Genomic DNA, 6,168 nt, shown 5'->3' on the forward strand with positions numbered 1-6,168 from the left:
CATTAACCTACGTTAAAATCCTGGATTAGACAGCAAATAGAAAAGAATAAGGTCATTATGGTAGTTCTAGTTTGGACTCACAGACTGACTGCTTTTACTGGTAGGAATTCCAATTTGATCAGCAAAACCCAGGATTATCTGTAAGACCAAGAAGACCAAGACACTGATTCAAAGATGTGGCAACGTGAATGCAGTGATTTTATTAACCACCTACATACTTATTTTATACTTTTCTACATCTTAACCAGCAATGTGAAAATTATATGGATTTGAAATCTGGAATTAGATTTTCTAGGTGCCTGGAGGATTGCAGAATCTCTTGAGCTGCAATGTGAAAATGATTTTTAATGTGATCAAAGGTGTAATCCACTTTTCTTGAACAATAGGGTAAACACACCTTCTATGAACCAGTCTAAGAGAGTCAGCCAAAGAAAAACAGAGGGGTGAAATCACATATTTTTACCCATAAACTAAGAAGTCAGAAATAAATATTCCATTGAAAGAGATACTATGAAAGTAAACATGTAAATGTTTGTCATAAAAAGATAAAGGATTATTTTTATAATAGAGTATGGCAAAAATAAGTAGCATTATTTTTACAAATATGATCATTTCTCATGAAAGAAGAATTGAGAAGCTATGGCACGAATCGTTCTATAAACCTGAGGACCCCCATCCCCCTTATAAATAATCTGTTTTGTAAGTTGGATTTTGTATATGAGTTTTTAAAGCAGGATGGGCCTTTATGCTTCTCTGTCTGTGAAAATCAGATGTCTCATTTGGCAGAAACAGTCAGTTAGACTGGTATTTTCATGTTCTGGGCCAAAGGTGTTAAAAATTATTGTTGGCAAGTCAGTTGAGAAAAACCAGCAAAGGAAATAAAATGGATCTAAAGCTTGAAAGCTTTAAAATGAAAAGAAATAGTGACATAAAGTCACTAAATCAAAAAATGTCTTTAATATACACATCAATCCATCCATTGATACGAGGCCTGAAATAAACCCTAAAGTTTGATAAGAGTTGTATCAGCTGAGGCGAGGCCAAAGCCTGCTGGAGACAGGTTGCTAACTAGTTAATAGTCCAGTTGTCAAAAATTATACCCTTAGCCAACATAAAACTCCCACAAAGACAAACTAATGCGATTAATAAGAAAATGAGACAGTATGTCCAAAAAGCTACAACTGAAAGGTAGATGTTTATGAAATGTATCCACAATTATATTTTCAGGAGTGAGTTCATTTATTCTGCAGTTCAAGTAAAGTTTCAAGAGTGAAACTGTATACAAACATCTCCAGGTCCAGCGCTGACCTGGTCCGAGGGCACAATGCACCTGATGTCAGTACTTCTCAAGCTCTATCTTGTGTAAGAAATCACTTGAGGCTCCTTAAAACGCAGGTTTCAGGTGCTCCCCCAGAGATTCTGATTTGGCAGGGGTGGCCTGAACATGTGCATTTCTGACAAGCTCCCAGGAGATGTTGATGTTTCTAAGGTGCACATCCAATAACACTGTTCCAGGGGGTATCTGGTACCAAAGGGGCAGAAAGTCTAGACAATAAATGCATCCAATTGCAAAATTCTACCTGGTGGTAACCACAATCCAGGCTTCAGACATAACTTTCCAAAGCTTCTTATTTCTAGTATTCTTAACATTCAGTCACAGACGCGATGGTGGCGTATAGCTGAGGACTACTGGGGGTATTAGGATAAAGAATTTAGAAGCTACCTGGATTCCCCAAAATCACAGAAGACCTTGAAGCAAAACTTAAATTGTATTAATGAGCAAATAAAAAAATCGTACAAATTGTAGGAAAACCCTTTTATCTAATATTTGAAGCAAACTTTCTCTATGATGAGACCAAACACATGCAATTTGTTCATCATGTACAATAATCATTTTAACAATAAAAATGTGATCTGAAACTTCATGACTCAAACTTTTGAATCAGGCACTTAAAGAAATATTATAAAAAAGAAACTGATTTTGGTGATACATTTTGCATTGACATCTCTTTAGGGAGAAACACAATGCTGAGTGTTAAGAACACAGGGTTCTAGACTAGCTTTCTCACTGACTAAGTTGAAGCAACATCATCTTGATGTGTTCAGTGACCTCAACTACAAAATAACTGTGTTGATTAACTGGTCTCTAAGGATCCTTCTCGCTTAAATTCTGAAATGACTCTTTCAAACCTGCTACCATGTCTACCTTAAAAGTAAAATATTGCATAACTCTCTTCATTAAGACTCATTCATAACGTCTTATTTTAAGGGGCCAACTTAATTAAATATTATCTATTTCTTATTAGCCAACTACTCAATTTTTAGGACTCCATGGGCAGCTAGCTGTTTTATATTGGAAAATGAAGTTTTTCCAACAGCACATCAAACACAAGCGCTCTGTGTAATGAGAACTATTTTCTACTTTCCATTTGAAAGTAAGCTTTTTGTGTGTATGAGATATGAAATTAAACTTATTATACATAATTGCAAATGAGCCTGCCTGCCTGGGCTACTACTGTACGCTCACAACTTAGAGTGTCAACAGCAGATCTGAGCATAAGGAAACTTATTTAACGACCTCTACTGTGAGTTCTCCTTGTCTGCGCATTCAAATTTATAAACCAAGTTTTGAATGTTGTTAACATCCTCACCGAAGCATGGAAAACTATTTCGTATATCTTTTAGTTAGAGCTTTCTTGAATATGAGAATTATCAATTATTATTTTAATAGCAAATAACATTGATGAATTATCTCTTATGAGCTTACTGTACGAGATTTATATTACTGTTTGCTTCTGTGATACACACACACACACACACACAGACATATTTTAAATTAGAATGTAGGGTTCCAGAGTTTTCAGAAATAATTAGGCTACTAAATCAACTTTCCAAGTACATGTAAAGTAATAAAAAGTAAGACTTTTATCATTTAAAAAATTTTTTTCTCACTCAAGTAGCTAATAATGTGACACTTGGGTGCAAGTGTCACCTGTGGCTCCAATTTCAGGTTGCCTTTCTTTACAAAGTCTAGCCTATTTTAAGTGTTAGCATTTCTCTTCAGTTTTATTTGTTTCGTCATTGGAATCAAGTGAAAACAACCTGAATTTTGTCTCTGTATGTGACAACCCACTTTTACTACGAGAACTTTTGAAATTTTTCTAGTCCATCATGATGGGATTTTTTTCTTTCCATATACAAGGGCCTTGGTCAAAGCTGGTCGTTTTACAGCATTTCCCTACCAATTTCTATACCTGAAGTTACAAGTCCTTCTTAAACATTTAAGTAACCTCCACCAAGAGAAAGGTTTTCCTTTAGGGTTTGTTTCTCTACAGAGTCAGTTCTCTGGGGAATGTCTAAGGGTCTCTCCAGGCACCCGTATCTAATTTCTTGCTCAGAACTCTCCAAGGAACAGTCTCATCAACAGTGAGAGAATAATCTTTATGTGATTATCACAGAACAAAGTACGGTCTTAGATGTTGAAAAATGCCAGCCTAATGTATGTTTATACATATGTCTAACACGTTTCTCACACGAAGGTAAATGAGAAGTCAGTTAGTAAGAAATCCCTCCCAATCTCCTAATACGATTTCAATGGATTAAAATATTATCACTAAGACCTCTGTTCCTGAAGACACACTGGAAGCTACAAACATGACTTCACTTTAATATTTCAATCTGCTAAATGGAAAAGATATACAAAATATAAAATGAGCTAATTTAGCAATTGCAGAAAGTGGCAGTAATGTTGGTATGCGCATCATTACCATGAAAGGCTGGGTAAACGTGTTATTCAGTAACCTGGTAAACTGTTAACGTTTCTTGCAAATTATATCTAATTTCAAAAAAAAATTCTTGGATATAGGAAGGACATGCGAATCCTTCAAAAACTGTTCAAATTTCACTTTAGTCTTCATTACAGAGTTTAGGCAAGTAAAAATAGGTCTCGGAGAATCTGCACATATTGTATGGATAACGACAATCTAACCGTTCATGTTGGACTCCCAGGATCTAGCACGGCAAAATAGACAAACAAACAAAAATAAAACCATCCCCACTCATCTCTGAGTAATGTAAATGCTGCCACAGCTCACTCATGAGCAAGCTAAGGGGTACAAGGTAGAGTCTACGGAAAACAACAAAAACATTCTGGCCCTAGTTAGTCCTACTGGGAGCAGAGGAATTTCAAAACATTATTTTCTAAGCTAAATTAATTTGTGACTTTCTAATATATACAATTAATATCTGATTAATGGGTAACAAAAGTTTTTAGTACAGCAATATTTAATTATTAAAAAGAAGGAAGAATTTTTAAACTTAAGTAAGGATACCTATTTTTTAAAGAGATATCCACAGTTCTTTAAGTATTCCTATTAATATCAACATAGGGGAAAACCAGATAAAATTCACCCAGCCACTTTAATATAGAGTAAGTTTGTGGAGCTCACTTAAGAAATACATGAATTTTCTTTCCATGTGTGCCCTTTGAAACAGGCCTATTCCAATTTAGAAAACTTGTCAGGAACTCTAAACGCAATGACCTAAAACTAGCATTTGTAACATTAATTACTAAACAATCCACTAAAGCATGTTTCCCCAAATTTTGTTGAATGAACTGACAATTTTTCATAGGGATTTAATTACTATATTTAATTTTAGATCAGAACAGGAAAGACTGTCAGTTTTCTCAGATCTCTGCCTTCACGCAGGTAAGATGTAACCATGCCCACTTTCTCGCACACTTAGGCCAGTGAGGCAGAATCTCAGAAGGACGCCAGCGCTTTTCCTATAGTGACTGTAACCACCACACGCCCAGAACCAGCTCTCCGCCTGCAGGGTAGCGATCAGACAACCTAACATCCGAGCCATGCTGTGTTCTATGATAATCACAGCGAAATTACTGCTGAGACTACACTTGGAGATTTGTGAGCAAGAAGTCAGATATGGACACCTGAAGAGAATCTTAAAAATTCCACAAAGGATTTACTCTGTAGAGAAACAAAACCTAAAGGAAAACATTTTCCTTACTCGAGGCGACAAAATGTTCCAGGAAGACTTGGAATTTCAGTTATAAAAATAGGGAAATGAGGGTATTTCTCTGCAGGGTATTTCTGAAAGATTCAGAAAAGTCATCTCTCTCTCCAAATCACTGTTGGAGACTCTCAAACAAATATATACGTATGTATATGGAAGTTACAAAAACAAGTGATTTTTTTTTTGACACAAGACCAAAGTTATCACTAACTTTCATTCAAATCTATTGCTTTTAAGTAATATAGTTTAAAAAAAAAAAGCTCAAATGCTTACTCCTTTTAATATTTGCATGCAAAAAAGTCTGGATTTGTTAGTTTTTGAAAAATAGGAAATATATTTTTATGATTTACTTAACACGTACTATGTCTCTCGCACTCAATACTGTCATTTTTTCTGGAATACATTTCCTTTTTCCTCCAAGGGTCTTGGTACAACCTGAATGTGGAGACCATCTTCAAAAGGGCAGGGGGTCCAAACAGAAGTGACGAGAATTACAACCTAGTCTCTAGACGTACACAGACTGAATACCCTGAAAAAATAAAAATAAAAACAAAACGATGTCTCCCGTCATGGTCTCCAGTGACCCTCAGGGCGAGGGCCCTGTAACCAGCAGGTGTGGACTCGCCCCGAGGCAGCGCCAGCGCAGAGCCCACAGGACCCGCACGCCGGCCCGGGGCCCGCACGCCCGCCTCGCGGCCGCAGCCGCCCCCTCCAGCCCGCGCCCGCCGGCCCTTACCTGAGGACGACGCGGCCGCAGCGGCGGACAGCGGAGGTGCTGAAGCGGGCGCGGCGCCGCGAGCTCCGTGGCCCGACCGGACCCGCCCCTCCCGGCCCCTCCCCGCGCCGCGGGCTCGGGGCGGGGCGGCCGGGCAGAGGGCTCCGAGGGCGGAGAGGCGGGCTCCGAGGGCGGAGAGGCGGACTCCGCCAGCCGGGCCGCGCGCGCAGCTCTCCGGGCCCCGCCCCGAGCACGTGACAGCCACCCTGACAGCTGATTGGAGCGCCTGGGGAGAGGCGGGAAGAGCTCGTGGGCACCGGAGGCGGTTACCTGGCAACGGGAGTCTGCGCCGAAGATGTGGTTCCCAGGCCCTGACGAGGCTTGAGCAGAGTTTACGGTGAGGCTGAACGTGGAGGAAA

At 39.2% G+C, this 6,168-nt stretch overlaps 1 protein-coding gene across 2 annotated transcripts in view; it reads right to left on the minus strand.

The window, feature by feature from the left end:
- The window catches only part of WDR17 (WD repeat domain 17), a 73,404-nt gene extending 67,473 nt beyond the window's left edge, over positions 1 to 5,931 (minus strand). For both annotated transcript variants that reach the window (XR_004315379.1, XM_032468504.1), the window contains exon 1: positions 5,771 to 5,931. The gene's annotated coding sequence lies outside the window, so the exon portion shown is untranslated. The remainder of the gene's footprint in view (positions 1 to 5,770) is intronic.
- Positions 5,932 to 6,168: the final 237 nt, after the last annotated feature.

Source organism: Camelus ferus, chromosome 26 (assembly GCF_009834535.1).
Source record: "Camelus ferus isolate YT-003-E chromosome 26, BCGSAC_Cfer_1.0, whole genome shotgun sequence".
Classification (NCBI taxonomy): Eukaryota; Metazoa; Chordata; class Mammalia; order Artiodactyla; family Camelidae; genus Camelus; species Camelus ferus.